Below are 18,742 nucleotides of genomic sequence, written 5' to 3'. Positions count from 1 at the left end.
CCCCTCACATGAATCCTAGCTACGCCACTACTCACTACCACTCCTCTTTAGAAGTTGCTTTTGCATAAGAACTAAGCTTGACATAGGATTATATTAGAGCTAAAAAGGCATGATCTTGAGGATTAAAATACTTGTAGAAAATAAATCAAGTTAGAGGAACAAAGGCAGGATGAAGAGGAGTAAAAAGACTCATAGAAAACAAATTAAGCTAGAGGAACAAAGACTCACATACTAGGATGTACCTAAGGGGGGAGAGGAAAATGTGAAAGAAGACTCCAAACTTATGTGCTCTGAATAAACTAGAGGGGATTAGAATTGGCTTCTACATCTCCTACTTCCTCTACTGTAACCTGATCCAAAAATGGCAATTCTACCCAAGGTTGTAAGTATCGTATCGCTACCCATATCGGTCTGGTCTAAAATAAGATACATATCATAAATTTTTAATAGAAATTTCAAAAAACATAAAAAATTAGCAAAAATTTAAAAAAAATCATAATGCATGAAACAATGATGAATTTCACAAAATACAACCATAAAATAACATATGAAGCATTTATTTATCTATGAGTTGCATGTGATATATAACCAAGTTTCTTAAAAATAACAAATGAAACAATAACCAAGCTTTTTGAAAATATACCATCAATCATCAGCATTATCTTCTTCTTCTCCTCCTTCAACATTTATATCATCTCCAATGTATTAGGGCTCTTCATCATCTACGTTATGTTCATCACTAGATAATATTACGTTGAGGAGCTAATTGAATTTGGATCCAGTAAAGCATTGCACTATCCAAGTCCGAGATTGAATTGGCAGCGACCATATTGAATTTGATTCCAGCTAAGTTCAAAATATTTGTGTTTTACCTATGGTGTATGTTCAGCATATTCAGGGGTGTGTTGGACTGCCTAGTCAACACACCCTGAGTGACCTCAACATGCACAGGCAATTTGGGGTTCTCACTGTCTCTTCCACAATGGTGGAGAGATGATGCATATATCATGCATAAGATTAGAGAAGGAAAATGTTGGTTCAGTGCATCATGTGGAAAGAGAGAGAGAGAGAAGTGAATCCTGGATCTCATAAGCCAAAAAACAAAGAAAGGAGGGAGGATCAAGTGCAATGTCATTGCACACTTTTAAAAGAGTAACTCCCGTCCCTACACTTTGAAATTATTGGATTGATCTCCCTCGTTCCAAAACGAGACCATGTAAACCGTTAGATGAAAAAAAAAGAAAAAGATGCAGCAGAGAGCATCCAGTATCACTTTGCTTTCAGTATAAGAAATATAACGTGGAAAACACCATGTGAAGAAAGGAAAAAAGTACAACAAGCAATACAATCATTTAGCATGCATTGGGGAACAACATTATGCATACACCAACATTTAACACTTAAGAGAACATGTAAACATGCATGGTCTAGCTCATAGCAGAAATATGCATGGCTTCAGTGCAATGCATGAGTAAATTATCACATCTTATGAGAATGTTCTTTTCATATGCATGTCTCTATTAAATGCACATAATTTAAGTTTTCCTTTTTAATTACTATTGCCCGTGAATATACCAAACGGATAAAATCTTCGAGGTCAAGTTAGGTTCTTATGGTTGCTTAGCACACAATTTGTATTTTATTACTGTATTCCAAACTTATCCCTCGATCGAAATAACCTTCGAAACATTAGACCACTCATATAATGTCGGGCACACCAGGGATCACCCATTCACAAGTGTCACTTTTTTTTTGTATACCAAAACAACAGTTGCGTCTACACACCACCCCCAGACAAAGTGGCAGACTATCCCTAAAATCGTGGCTAGGAGAAAGAACCTCAATATCGGGTTCAGGGTAAATCAAATAATACACACAGAGTTTTTGTATCATTGTGGTCCCCCAAAACCGAAACTCCAAGAGTCTCGTACTCTTGACGAGACATCTTAGAAAGTATATTACACAGTTCTTTTATTTTTATTAGATTATTATTATCTCATTTCTTTAATTTGCAATTCAGCATGCAAACAAAGGCAACAACTCACATCTACCCCTGCGAGAGCCATCACGAGACTCCTGCCCATAGAAACACATAGAACAATGCAATACAGTGCAAAATATTAATGTGATTTTTGTGATGCAATTAAAATAAATAAATGAGCAAACCACAACTTGAAGCTCACCCACCTCATGATGATTCATTTTGATCATTGATGCACCATATGCAAAAATCATAACATGCCATATAGGAAATAAACTGCATGCTTTCTAAATGCACATTCATATATGCAAATTTAACGTGTGCATGATATATCACCTTCATGTGCATGTGCTCGATATTCATGTGCATGTACCTTTATATGACCATTTCACAAACATTCTTTCATTTATGAATCATCTTAAGTTGGACAAGTGAGCATTTGTGCATGTATGTACATACAAAACACACATAAATCTTATTTATGCCCGTGCCATTGAAGCAAACTTTATCATAGTATGATGCTTAAGCATGTCACATCAAACATATAAACAATTCTTGAAATTTAACATGGATAGAGAGATTAAAATTCCAAATTTTACAAGCCAAGTGCTAAAAGTGCTTGTTCTTGATGCAGGCCTTTCAGGACAAGCCGACCCCGTCGGCTGGGGTTCAAACCCCACCTAGCTGAACCCACTCAGCTGCTTGTAGCAGAACACACATCCTGCTACACAAGCTCTCCCCCTTTTCTTTTCTTTTCATATGATTGTGTGCAGCCCCAGCCGAGCCCCACTCGGTCGGAGTCATTGGCTCAATCAGTTGTGTGTGTGTGTGTGTGTGTGTATATATATATATATATATATATATATATATATATATATATATATATATATATATATATATATATATATATATATATATATATACTTATGCATTATGCACACACTTTGCACTTAACATAATGCCTAGGCACGCAACATTACACCAAGTCACTTGCACCATTAAGCTCATCATGTGAATTACATTCAAAATATATTCTTTTGAAACACGGTTAAGAAACACAGAAAAATTGTATACATGTTTAACTAGATCATGGTAGCACCCATAATCCGTTTCTGTCATATTGCTAACATAGATGCATGCCTAACCAATTTTCATAACATGGGTATCTTGTTTTCATTGCAACCAGGCATGACAGGGTTCATAAACATTCACCAAGTATTCTGCTAAACAAATCATCATATACAAATCCATTAAACACTCTGAATCATGCCCAATAGACTAACAGTTGGCTGGGCCTAAAACTTGGCCTGCACCCAGCCAATTGTGAGTTGGCTGGGGGTTTAAAAGAAAACTTTTTTTTCTTTAGAAGATTACAGAAGTTTCCCCAGCTGACCCCACTCGGCTGGGTCCTGCAAAAACCAAGTCAGGCCTGACGAGGCTGCACTTTAATGGCCCAGGTCTAGCCAGTCGAGCATAGCTTGACTCTTCTGTCGGTCAGACTATGACACCTAAAGCAAAACAACATATTGTTGTATATACATAATTAATTTTTTTTTAAAATCATGTACTCTTATACATACAGATTTCCAATTAGGCATTCACGAGTACACAAACAAGTCTGCATGCATTAGGCAATTTTTTTTCCTTTTCCAAACGTCAATCATATGTTGGTTTATGATTTCATATAAGTCAACACAGAAAATAAACCACCATGTGCATGCCTCAATGCATGCTATTCACTTAGAGAACCATAATCAAAACAGATCTCTTTGTTTTACATGTCCATAAGCGTAACCAGAATTTTTTTCTAATGAATCAGATTTGCGTTGAACCCTATTTCTTTTTAGAACTGCAAACCCAAGATCTGGACCACATCTGCCCACGTTAAACACAGGACAGATCGGTCCAGCTCCATGGATCAATAGCACATTAAAATATTTAGATATGTATATTTATACATATATGTAAAAACGCATATAAGAACACACACATATGTTGTTATGTATATATATATTGAAATAGATTTTGAAAAAAGGGAAAAAGGTTAGCTTCACTTTGGATCTTAGGGTGAATATTAATATTTACACTTTTCTCATTGGATTCACTAAACTATTGAATGAAAACGAATTTGTACTCTTTTTCTCATTCAAAATCAAAAGAGGAATCCGTACCTTATTGAAAATTGGAAGAGACAAGAAAAATAGAGGTTGGATGACTGGAGAAGAAGATTCTTCTTCCTCTTCTTACTCTTCCTCTCCTTCTCTATATCATCTTTCCCTCTTTCTTTCTTTCCTTTTGTTACGACAATGAAGCCATACATGATACTTCAAGTACAAGGTTTTGATGATGAGCAAGTGGAATCAACTGCATTTCAGCTAAGGCTATGAAGAAATTGAAGAATTCGATGAAGAATCTTTGAAGACTAGTGTGCAAATGTTTAATTCATTAAAAGTCTTAGATTCTTGTAAGAGCCTTACTTAGAGTGCATATTTAGGTTGCATTTCACCTTAAAAGTCTTTAGAAAAACTTTTCTAAAAGAAACACTTTTGAAAATCTTTTTAGAAAACTCTCTTCTTAAATTTTCATGTTTATTAGTCGACCAATAGACTTACCAGTCGACTAATCCTTTCGCGCAATATTTTCTAAAAAGTCATTCTTGTCAAATTAGTCGACCGAAGGTTTTATCAGTCGACTGGACAGAATGTCTATTTTCTGGAAAATTAGCAGCAGTCGACTAATGGTTTTATCAGTCGACTGAACAGAACATGTGTTTTCTGAAAATTTAGCAGCATTCGACTAATGTTTTTTATCAGTCGACCGAACAGAATGTTTGTTTTTCAGAAGCAGCAATCGACTAAAAGGTTTTTCAGTCTACTGATGATATTATCAGTCGACTAATTTTTCTCAAGTCGACTAAGTTTCAAAAGTTCAGATTTTCAAATGGCTCGATTAACAGATCAGTCGACCAACGATAACTGTCAGTTTACTAATAACTAACTATTAGTCGACTAACTGATGTTTCAGTCGACTAATTTTGCCATTTTCCTGAAACTTCAAAAAGGCATGTCTTTTCATTTTTCAAACGTTTTGATCATTCGAAATGGACTGTTTTGACACCCTTTCATACTCTCAACGTATGAAATCTTTTAACTATAAATATGAGTGCATTTTACACTCAAAAACACAGAGAAACAACAAGAATTCAATCGATTTGAATCATTTACTTATTGCTTTTCACTCCTATTCATTCAAGTATTTGTTTTCTCACTCACGTGATATTTTCACTTCAGTTTTTCACTCAAATCACTTTGAGAGATAGTGAATTCGTGAGTAGAGTGTTTCAACAACCTCAAAAGCCAATTATATCTCATTTGCATTCAAAAGGAAGGCTCATAGATTGTATTGTAAGTTGTTATTTCTTTTCTTTAAAAAGGACTCTTTGGTGTAAAGGAGTTGTTTGCTTTCAGTAGGATTGTTACTGAAAGTGGGACCGGTTATGGTCTGTGTGATCTTGTAGTTTACAAGGTTGATAGTGGATAATCTCAAGCGGGTTTTGCTTGGGGATTGGATGTAGGTCGGGATAGACCGAACCAGGATAAAATCTTGTGTTCTTTGTGTGTTTGCTTTGAGATTTGCAAAATCATTCAATATTCCGCAGAAATTTTTAAAAGCACTATTCACCCCCCCCCCCCCCCCCTCTAGTGCTCGTTGCATCGATCCTAGTGCACTTTCATTTGGTATCAGAGCACAGGTTTGCTATTACTTTGATTTGACCATCATCTAGCATGGCAACTACAACATCTCAGCACAAAGAATGATGCTCCTCTGTTCGTCCTCCTCTCTTCGAGGGAACAAACTATGGATACTGGAAAGTAAGAATGACAATATTCTTGTAATCCATGGATCTCGATATCTGAAGAGTTGTTTCAGAAAAGTACCAAACTCCATCAACTGATTTCAGCCGATGGACCAATGATGAAAAGAAGACTGCTTCACTGAATGCCAAAGCCATGAATGCATTATATTGTGGCGTTGACAAGGTAGAATTCAAACGCATCTCTCAATGCTCTACAGCAAATGAAATTTGGCATACTCTTCTAGTAACTCACGAAGGTACGTCAAAGGTAAAGGAATCTAAAATTGCTTTTTTAGTTCATAAATTTGAATTGTTAAAAATGAAGCAAAATGAATCTATATCGGACATGGTAACTAGAATGACCGATATAACTAACACTTTGAAATCCTTTGGAAAAGAATATTCACAAGTGGATTTAGTGAGAAAGATTCTAAGGTGTTTAACTCTTGAATGGGAGAGAAAAACCACTGCTATTGAAGAAGCAAATTATCTCAATACTCTCACTCTTGAAGACTTAGTTGGTAACCTAATGGCATATGAGGTCCAACTTCAAGACAGACAAGAAGAAGAGCCTAAGAAGAAATCTCTTGCTTTTAAGGCTACTTCTGACTCAAAAAATTCAGAAGAAGATGAAGATGAAGATATTGCCCTCATCACAAGGCAATTCAGAAGATTCATCAAAAAGGGAAGATTTCAAAGAAAGGCAAAGAAAGCAGATTCTTCCATTCCCAATGAAGTAAAGTGCTTTAACTGCAAAAAGGCAGGACATATCAAGAAAGATTGTCCTTTTCTCAAAATCAAGCCCAAGGACCAATTCAAGAAGAAAAAGGCATTTCAAGCATGTTGGGATGATAGTGACTCCTCTTCCGATGAAGAATCAAATGAAGAAGTCGCCAACATGTGTTTTGTAGCACAAGAAGATTCGGTAAGTCAATTTGACTATGATGAGTTATTTGAAGCATTTAATGATTTATATGCTAAATTTAAGAGTCTTAGTTCTAAAAATAAAGAGTTAAAAACTGAAAATTTAACTCTTGACTCTCAAAATAAAGTGTTACTTTAAGAAATAGAAGATCTCAAGAAGGAAAATTCTTGCCAAGCACTTGAGATAAAAGAAATTGGAGTTAGAACCAATCTCTTACAAAAAGAAATATCTAGTCTTAAAGAAAAGTCAAATGATCTTCTTTCTATAGTGACCAAATTCACAAATGGTCAAGAGAATCTAGAAAAACTTCTTGGTTCTCAAAGATGCTCGGTTAATAAAACCGGATTAGGATATAGCTTCTTTGATACTCAAAATAGACCAAACTATGTGGTGAAAAATCAAAGACATTATTCTCAACCTTTTGTTCATAGAACTAAACTTTCTAGTTCTAATAGAAATGCATTTAGATATGATTATTCTAGACATGTTTATTCTAAATCCTTTTATAGAGAGAATATTTATTATCAAAGGAAACCAAAATCCAAATGGATATGGGTTCCTAAGACTAACTCTCATAGACCCGAAAATAGAAAGGGGTCAAATGCTCTGTTTTCTGATTTTGTTGTAGGTACACAACATAAGGAGCAAATGGATATTGGACAGCGGTTGTTCCAAACATATGACTGGAAGGCCGAAGTTATTTTCCACCCTCCAAAATAAGGATGGAGGAACCGTCACCTTTGGTGACAATAACAAGGGAAAAGTGATAGGTATTGGTAATATTGGTAATCCAAAATTTCCCTTGATAGAAAATGTTCTTTTAGTAGATGGTTTAATGCATAATTTAATATCTATCAGTCAATTATGTGATAAAGGTTTTCATGTCTCTTTTGAAAATGATTTATGCTTAATTTCTGATTTTCAATCTAAAAAGATCATTTTTAAAGGTAAAAGAAGAAACAATGTGTATGAACTATATCTAGATGAATTACCCTCTTTTAATAAAAAATGTCTTATTGTTTCAAATGAAATTCAATGGTTATGACACAAGAGACTTGGACATGTTAACTTTAAAATTATTTCAAAATTATCCAAGAATGATCTTGTAAGAGGCCTACCTAGAATACCATATAAAAATGATCACTTATGTGATGCTTGTCAAAGGGGTAAACAAATCAAGAGTTCTTTTAAAGCAAAAGATATAGTTTCAACAAAACGTCCTCTTGAACTTTTATATTTAGATCTATTTGGACCATCTAGAATTCAAAGTTTGAATGGTAGCAAGTATGCTTTTGTTATAGTAGATGACTATTCTCGGTTTACATGGGTGATTTTTCTAAAAAGCAAAAATGATGCTTTTTCAGAATTTTCTAAACTTTGTAGAAGAATTACAAATGAAAAATCTACATCTATTATTAAAATTCGTAGTGATCATGGTGGTGAATTTGAAAATGAATCTTTTCTAAAGTTTTGTGATTTACATGGTATATCTCACAACTTGGCTTTTCCTAGAGCGGCTCCACAAAATGGAGTTGTTGAAAGAAATAATAGAACTTTGCAAGAATGTGCTAGAACCATGCTTCAAGATAAAAATTTACCAAAATACTTTTGGGCTGAAGCAATTAATACAGCATGTTATGTCTTAGATTGTGTTCTTATTCGACCAATTTTACATAAAACATGTTTTGAATTGTATTATGATCGTATACCAAAGATCTCATATTTCAAAAATTTTGGTAGTAAATGTTTCTTGTTAAATACCAAAGATAATCTTGATAAGTTTGATTCAAAATCAGATGACTCAATATTTCTTGGATATTCCTCTAGAAGTAAAGCATATCGTATTTTCAATAAAAGAACATCTTGTATTGAAGAATCTTTACATGTTGCATTTGATGAGAATTGTGAGCAGGTTATACCTCTAAGCGAAGGAAAAGAAGTAATACTTCAAGAAGAACCCTTGATAGAGAGTACTTCTCAAGAAAATATTCCTCTTCAACCGGTTTGGAAAGAAGTTCCTAATCATCCACATGAACAAGTTATTGGTGAAATAAAGAGTGGTGTCCAAACTAGAAGGCAGTTAGAAAAATATATTGCAAATGTTGCTTTCATATCTAAATTAGAACCAAAGAATATCAATAAGGCTTGTGTTGATGAATTTTGGCTTTTGGTCATGTCTGAAGAACTTAACCAATTTACTAGGAATGATGTTTGGGATCTAGTTGATAGACCAAAGGATCATCCGGTAATTAAAACAAGATGGGTCTTCCGAAATAAGCTGGATGAAAATGGTGAAGTCATTCATAACAAAGCAAGGCTAGTGGCACAAGGTTATAATCAAGAAGAAGGCATAAATTTTGATGAAACCTATGCACCAGTGACTCGATTAGAGTCAATTCTAATGATGCTTGCTTTTGCTAGTTACATGAACTTCAAGTTATATCAAATTGATGTTAAGAGTGCATTCTTAAATGGATACATCAATGAAGAAATTTATGTAGAGCAACCTCCAGGCTTTGAAAATGAGAAATATCCAGAAAAAGTCTACAAATTGAAAAGAGCTTTGTATGGACTCAAACAAGCACCAAGAGCGTGGTATGAAAGACTACGAAATTTTCTAGAACAATCTGGTTTTTCCATTGGTCGGGTAGACTCCACTTTATTTATTAAAAATCTTAATTCAGATATTCTTATTGTGCAAATTTATGTTGATGACATAATATTTGGTTCTACTAATGATTCTCTTTGTAAAGAATTTGTTAAAGCTATGCAGAAAGAGTTTGAAATGAGCTTGATGGGCGAATTAAACTACTTCCTTGGACTTCAAATAAAGCAAACTGAAGAAGGAATCTTCATCAATCAGGCTAAGTATACAAAAGAAATTCTCAAGAGATTTGGGATGGACTAATCTAAATCAAGAAGGAATCCTATGAGTACAACTACTTCTCTTGATAAAGATGAAAATGGTAAAAGTGTAGATACTAAGCTCTACAGAGGTATGATCGGATCTCTATTATACTTAACTGCTAGTCGACCTGATATTATGTTTAGTGTTTGTATGTGTGCAAGATTTCAAGCTAATCCAAAGGAATCTCATTTAACTGCAGTAAAACAAATTCTTCGTTATTTGAAAGATACTTCAGATTTCGGTTTGTTTTACTCAAAATCATCTTCCTTTGATTTAGTTTCATATAGTGATGCAGATTTTGCAGGAAGTAAATCTGATCGCAAGAGTACTAGTGGAACTTGTCATTTCTTAGGAAATTCCTTAGTCTCTTGGTTTAGCAAAAAGCAAAATTCAGTATCACTCTCAACAACTGAAGCAGAATATATAGCGGCTAGTTTAGCATGTTCACAAGTTCTATGGATGAAACAAACCTTAAAAGATTTTGGTTTGAATTACTTCACAACAACTATTTATTGTGATAACACTAGTGCTATAAATCTTTCGAAAAATCCAATTCAGCACTCAAAAACTAAGCATATTGAAGTTAGAAATCATTTTTTAAGAGATCATGTGTTAAAAGGAGATATTTCGTTAAATTTTATTTCCACTAAAGAACAACATGCCGATATCTTCACTAAACCTCTTAAAAATGAAGATTTTATGAGAATTAGGAGAGAACTAGGTATTTGCTTGTTTTTGGATTTATAAAAATGTTGATTTTTGAACAAAATCTCAAAATCGCACTATATTAGTCGACCGATAAAATTATAGTCGACTGGTGTTTTATTTTTTGGAATGTATCGCATCATATTAGTCGACCGATATATTTCTAGTCGACTGATGATATTTTTAGAATAAGTCGCACTTTTTAGTCGACCGATAAAGTTTTAGTCGACTAAATTTTTTAAAAAAAAATTTAAATGAAGGGACCCGACACCCCTTGGATTTGTTTTAAAACCCATTTTTTTTTAAAAGAGGCATCGTTTCACTTCGTACCTTTTCGTTTTTCTTAAAAACGAAACCCTTAAAAAATGAAAACCCCTCTTTCTCTCTTGCCTCTCTCTCTTCCGAAAAACCCTCGGAGTGTCGTTCGACTCCATCTTCGTCGGGATTTTCTTACCGTAACAGGGAGACGCCGGAATCTTCTGGCCGTGATCTTGAAACGCCGGAATCCTCTTGCAGTGACTGACGCATCTTCAAAACACGCTGGAACTCTCTTGTGTGACAGTGCATTGCCGAAATCCCCTTGTGGTCGACTTCTCACTCACCGTCAGCCATTGTATCCTCCTCTGGTTCTGTTTCACATCGCCGGACAGCGTTCTACTTCTGCCGGAAATCATTTGGAAGTCGTCATTGTTTTTGGTAACTCTATTTTTTTAACCATGCCTCGTACGAAGTCTGCATCTGTAAAAGGTTTAGGTTCTCCTCCTCCTACACCTTCTTCAAGACATGGCTTTTCACTAAGATTACTTCGCAATCCTCTTCTCTATGATAATTTTGGATCAATTTCTGCACTACCTATTTTACCAGGCCGAAATGTTCTATTTCACTTGTTTTCTCGTTACAAAATAAGAGGATTATTTCCTGGTATTTCACATCTTTTTTATGCTTGTGCAGATACCCTTCATTATCCGTTTCTTATTCACTTGTTTTACACGAATTTACAAATGAATCATGAAACTGGAGTTTTGTCCTCTCTGGTTCGTGATGTTGAAATCGAGTTTGATTCGAAATTACTTGGAGAAATTCTTGAAATTCCACCTTCAGACACTCTTTTCAACACTATTGAATTGAATGATGAAAAAGTTTTTGAACAAATTCTTCTTCCAGAAGCACCTCACTGCCCTCCTTTCAAAAATACTAATCTTCAAACTCATGCACGCATTGCTGGACGAATCCTTGCCCACAATGTTCTACCCAAAACTGGTTCTTTTGATTATTATTCCACAGATCTATCTACGGCTCTTTATGTTTTATTTGGAAATATTTTTGTCAACTGGGCCAATGTGTATTTTACAAACTTGTAGAAACAAAAACCATTTCTTCCTTATGGTTGTCTTTTAACCCGTATTTTTAGACATTTCAAAGTTCCTTTAACAAATGAAAAATACATTGAGCAAAAAGAATTCTTTGATCAAACAATTTTTAAAAGAATGAAAATTAAATATCTGCCTCCTTTAAATGTTGATCAAACTGAACCATCTGATCCTAATGAACCATCTATTTCTGAACCTTCACCTTCTGCGACACCTTCATCTCATGCAAAAAGAAAGAAATTTTTGACAAGTCAAGACCATGATGAAGTTATGCAGAGACTGGAAGCTTTGGAGCTGCATCAATACACTTTTCGTGAAGATGTGACTCAACAACTTGCTTCAATTCAGAAGGATGTAACTGCCATTAAGGATTTGCTAAACTCTCTTTTCTGATCTTTGATCTTTGAAATACATACTTTATGGGTTGTAATATTTTTAAACTTGTATCTCTATTTTGCTTATGCTATTTTTGCCCTTACTCTTTTTTATTCTGACAAAGGGGGAGAAAAAGATAAAGATAGCATTACATTGAACTTTCAGGAGATCTTGAGAAAAAGATGATAGCAATTACATTGCGGGAGATCTTGCATGAGAAATGCAAAATTAAGAGAAAAAGAAAGCTTTGAATGAATGTATTTCTAAATGCATGAAGAAATGATGAATGGAAATGCAAACCAATCAATATGTGATATATGTGCTTTAAATGTGCTAACTTTTAATGTTTTGCAGCATATTGATAGGGGGAGTAAAATCTCCATCTATGCATCTAAATGCTTCATCTTTGATTAAGTTTGTCATCATCAAAAAGGGGGAGATTGTTACGACAATGAAGCCATACATGATACTTCAAGTACAAGGTTTTGATGATGAGCAAGTGGAATCAACTGCATTTCAGCTAAGGCTATGAAGAAATTGAAGAATTCGATGAAGAATCTTTGAAGAGTAGTATGCAAATGTTTAATTCATTAAAAGTCTTAGATTCTTGTAAGAGCCTTACTTAGAGTGCATATGTAGGTTGCATTTCACCTTAAAAGTCTTTAGAAAAACTTTTCTAAAAGAAACACTTTTGAAAATCTTTTTAGAAAACTCTCTTCTTAAATTTTCATGTTTATTAGTCGACCAATAGACTTATCAGTCGACTAATCCTTTCGCGCCATATTTTCTAAAAAGTCATTCTTGTCAAATTAGTCGACCGAAGGTTTTATCAGTCGACTGGACAGAATGTCTGTTTTTTGGAAAATTAGCAGCAGTCGACTAATGGTTTTATCAGTCGACTGAACAAAACATGTGTTTTCTGAAAATTTAGCAGCAGTCGACTAATGCTTTATATCAGTCGACCAAACAGAATGTTTGTTTTTCAGAAGTTTTTAGCAGCAGTCGACTAAAAGGTTTTTCAGTCTACTGATAATATTATCAGTCGACTAACTTTTCTCAAGTCGACTAAGTTTCAAAAGTTCAGATTTTCAAACGGCTCGATTAACAGATCAATCGGCCAACGATAACTGTCAGTCTACTAATAACTAACTATTAGTCGACTAACTGATGTTTCAGTCGACTAATTTTGTCATTTTCCTGAAACTTCAAAAAGGCGTGTCTTTTCATTTTTCAAACGTTTTGATCGTTCGAAATGGACTATTTTGACACCCTTTCATACTCTCAACGTATGAAATCTTTTAACTATAAATATGAGTGCATTTTACACTAAAAAACACAGAGAAACAACAAGAATTCAATCGATTTGAATCATTTACTTATTGCTTTTCACTCCTATTCATTCAAGTATTTGTTTTCTCACTCACGTGATATTTTCACTTCAGTTTTTCACTCAAATCACTTTGAGAGATAGTGAATTCGTGAGTAGAGTGTTTCAACAACCTCAAAAGCCAATTGCATCTCATTTGCATTCAAAAGGAAGGCTCATAGGTTGTATTGTAAGTTGTTATTTCTTTTCTGTAAAAAGGACTCCTTGGTGTAAAGGAGTTGTTTGCTTTCAGTAGAATTGTTACTGAAAGTGGGACCGGTTATGGTCTGTGTGATCTTGTAGTTTACAAGGTTGATAGTGGATAATCTCAAGCGGGTTTTGCTTGGGGACTGGATGTAGGTCGGGATAGACCGAACCAGAATAAAATCTTGTGTTCTTTGTGTGTTTGCTTTGAGATTTGCAAAATCATTCAATATTCTGCAGAAATTTTTAAAAGACTATTCACCCCCCCCCTCTAGTGCTCGTTGCCTCGATCCTAGTGCACTTTCACCTTTTTCTTTCCCCTTTTTTTTATATAAAGAGAGTGAGAGGGGGTGACATTCTCCTCTTCTCTAGCCCTTTCTAAAAGGGCTGGAGAGTTCCCAATATGAGAACTCTCCCAAGTTGCCAAACTTGTTTAAAAAAAAATCCTTGTTGACCTTTTTCTAAAACTTCCCAATTCTTTTAAAACTCTCCCAAATCTTCTTAAACCTTCTTAGGTAAGTAGGAATACTCTTTTAAGAAGTCTTACTCAACCCTAAATTGAATTTTCAGAATTAATATAATATAATATAATTAATTATTAAATATTAATTAAATAAAATTATCTAAAATCTTCTAAAAATAGCCAAATTAACCCAAAAGGCTCCCCAACCTTGATAAACTCCAAATTAAAGCCTTTTATTGAATTTAAAGCTAGAAAACTGTTGGGCTTGGATTTGGATCCGGATTCAAAATCCAAACTCATACCCAAAATGAAAATGGATTAAGATCTGAATTAAATCCAGATTTAAGTAGGTCTTAAATAAGATCCAAATCTATAATAATTTGTATCATATGCATTGGATCCAACCTGATTCAACTCTGGATCTGTTTCGACAAACTGCTTAATTTTTAGAAAAATGCAATTTTCGAACCAACTGTAGCTCGAATCGAGGAAAATAAAATATCGTTGTGCTCAGAATTCTGAGACGCATCCAACGACATATTATATTAATATCAAATTCTGAACTTTACCTAGAAATAACCTGAATTTCACCTGAATTTTGCTTGAATTTAATTGTCGAATTCAAAACTCTTTCTTACACTTCAATTGGCTTGACTCAACCTTATAAATGAGACCTGAGCCAGGCTCAGACTCAAAAACATCGGTCTAAATAACGGGGTCCAATTGATTTTTCTCTCAGACTTAGAATTTTTTTTGGCCATATCAGAAAATGACTAAGTACAAAGATATGTGATATTACAACAACAGTCTCATCAACGAACTCGTTCCAACCGTACCAAGTACTAAACAGTCTGCCTGAACACAAGCGCGAGCATGTCTTAGCCTCCTAATACCAGATCAAGTACGAAATCACCGTCAACAAAATCTGATTGAACCATTATATGAAAGAAATTATTAATCTAAGTCTTTCATTATTAACATTGCTTTAACTGTAATAAGCTCTAAGAAGTCAACTTATGCATGCATCATCATTTAATAGCTATTTAAAACAAAGTTTGAGAATAAAGCATCTAAATGACAAAATCCTTAAGTTATTACTGGTGTGAGCAAATACAACGGAAAATATTGATTTTGGAAATCAATTTATTAAACTAGATTTTTGGTTAAATCTCCCAGACACATTACATTTTAAAACATTATCCATTCATACCAATAAGAGAAAGCAATTGAACATGAAATAGTCACATTTAAGTATTGAACCATTAAGGCAATTGTTTAAATAAATAGTCAATTAAATAATCAATAATTATTGAAATTGAAACGTGACAAGTATCCCTTCAAACCATCGAAATCATCAGTCCTCACAACCCGCTCCAGCATCCTGCACTCGCTCCACAGATCATATATTACTTGAAAATATTTTATTTTGAAAGCATGAGACTTTAAAAAGTCTCAGTAAAATTCACACAGCTAATGCAAGATACGATACATAAAGCTTACATAATATGCATTAATAACTAAAGAACTGCATTAAATATCTAATAGATAGAGTAAACAATTTCACAAGATATTCACGCATTCAAGATTCAAGAAAGAAAAACATGCACAAATGTGATATAACAATTTCAAACATCTATAACGTTATTCCAAATAAAATCGAGACATCTATTAATACACATGAATTCTCATAATCACATTAACATAAATAAAAGTATAGTAAAGTAAAGTGAACCAGTATTTTATGTTTCACTTGATTATCAAATGCCTATCGTGTATGCGTAGGACCAACACGAAATGACCTAGACTACCCAGGTGTTTATTTTGCTATGTATTTTAGTTTTCCTGAGTAGTTGTTGAGTCGTATCCCTCAAGAACGGAGTCAGACCGTGAGAGGTAACGACGTGCTTTGAGAGAAATCTACCTAGGAGTGTGGCTTCATACCACAATGATGATCATGATCACTCACTTCTGTAGAAGTATTAGGGACATGCCCGCCTAGGATATAAGAAACAGTTCTGGTCTATCTAAATTCTCTAGGCTAGGGGACCATCGAGGCATTGTCCCTCACAACATAATAAGAAAGAAAGGCCCAGAGAGTTTCATACCGTCTACCCTCTCTAAGATAGACCAAAGACCATTTTGGTTCAGCATACCTCAGTAAGGCATACCCGAAATCCTGCTCAGGGTTATTTTATTAATTAGGTTATAGGAAAATGCATCTACCATTTAAGCTAGTGTATTGCCATCTCATTATTCTGTCTTTTGGAACCATAAATTCTTAATTTATCAAGCACATTAAGTACTCATGCAACCCTGTGGGATTTCTATCAATCATGCATGCATTTAACAAATATTGTATCTTAAAGCATAACATGCATTTGCATAACTAGGAATCATGTCAACATGTTATTTAGCAATTTATTCATGCAATATCACAATATTTCCAATATTCAAGAATAAGCATGCAATAATATCACAAATATATATCATTCTAAATCCACACATATGACCAATATGCAATAAAATCAACATGTTCATATTTATCTTTCACATGCTTTGCACTTACAAACATACTCATAATCAGTTTATCATAAAATGACATAATTAAACTATCATAATTGAATAGATTCACAAATTTTAATTATAATACATATAGGAGCATTTTTCTTAGAAATGAGGCTTTCCTACACCATAATCAAAGCAATCAAACTCATATTTATCTCTATCATAAATATTTATATAAGATCTAATATGATTCAAATTTGAATTTATAAAAGCCATAAACCTGACTTTCTCGATAAGAGCTCCCATAAACCTTCACTGAGAAACTTGACCTGACCCCAATTTATATCTTGACTTTTTAGTTCTCAAATCATATCAGATCTAAATAGAATATTCATTATAATATACAAATTTAAAAAAATCACTACAACTAGCTCATAACCAAAACACATAAGTCATTTCCCCCGATCTAGGTGTCCATAAGCTCAAACCGAAAAGACTTAATATTTTTTATTATGTAGAGTTGTAATCATGCTTAACAAGATGAATACACATAACTTAATTCAGTTTATGTTGAATAAAACTTGAAAACATCACATCTCAACAACATAAGCTTTTGAAAGAATCAAAATCTAAGAAAGCACTGAAAACCCTAAATCGATTTCTAAGAAATCAGGGTTTTGATTACCTCAACCATAACTCATTAAATCTTCATTAAGTCAATCATAAATTCAAATATTAAACAAGCTAAACATTCTAAACATGATCATATAAACAAAGGTACTCTTTGTTTGAAACAAATAAAACATTCGATTAACAAGATAACCAAGATTTTGTCATCTCTATCAATTTCAACCAGCATAGATTACTATTTAGATCATTTCTAGATGTTTAGTTATTTATTTATTATTCAATAAGGTTTATAAACACTAATAATATACAGTATATGTCAGAAATACATTAAAACCATAAGATTCAAACATGTTACTACTTGATTATAAGCATAAGTCGTCAAGGAAAATTTGGATCCCTGATGACTCATTTTTATAAAAACTGTCAAGAATAACATAACACATATAAAATTATGATATTTTTACCATGGTTGCTTGTACATGTCCATAATACAATCCAACAAACCGATCTCAAGAATAATAAATACAGAAATAATTAAAAAACTTTTATAGAACTCTGTTCTGATAGAGTTTCAATCTAGAATCTGTAAACTATAAGATTTTTATCGGATTAATGTATTTTTTGAAATTTATATAAAATGTTTTTTATCAAATCCTTTTTACATGGTCTGTTATTATGTGTTACTATTCACCCAAAATATTTATAAAATATTTAGTCATTTTTTCTTGGGTGTTTATATCTTTTATCACCATAATCATCAAAGTATGTGTAGGTTTAATGGTTGCACAACCTTACTCCACACCTCCTAGACATTTTAGGAGAAGAGAAAAAGCAACAAGTAAAAAAGAAAAAAGAAGAGAGAAAGAGAAAGAGAAAGAGAGAGAGATTTCTGAGAAAGTGAGAGGGACGTGTGAGAGGGAGTATTTATATCCCTTCTCCATATTCCTAACTCTATGAGAAAGGACTCGCCCTCTCCACAACCCTAATACTTCTAGACTCCAATTTTCTACTTATTTGATTTTTTTCTAATTTTATTTAAATAAAATAATTAGGTTTGACTATTCAACAACCAACTCTAGCATGTTCAAACTTATGTAGACTCTTCTAGAAGTGTGGAATGTCCCACTCTCTTAATTTCTTTAATTATTATTTTAAAAATGTGTTTAAAATAAAAAATATCAATTATCATCTTTTTTTATTTTTATTTGATTTATTGGTAAGAATTTAAAATTAGAAGATATTCTAATTCATATAGACTTCTGGATCCAAATGGGGGTTCACATAGGACGTCCCCTATGAAGGTCCAATCCATAACCATTGAATCCAATTAATATTTAGATTTTATCCAAACCAAACTGTACCCTAGATCCATCTTGGATCCAAATGGCAATTTTGTATCCATAACCGAAGTTCAAGATCCAAACTCATATAATCTCTATAATTTATCATTTTTA

The sequence above is a fragment of the Nuphar pumila genome, chromosome 2 (genome assembly GCF_984573655.1).
Source record: "Nuphar pumila chromosome 2, dmNupPumi1.hap1.1, whole genome shotgun sequence".
Lineage (NCBI taxonomy): Eukaryota > Viridiplantae > Streptophyta > Magnoliopsida > Nymphaeales > Nymphaeaceae > Nuphar > Nuphar pumila.
This window is presented reverse-complemented; position numbering follows the sequence as displayed.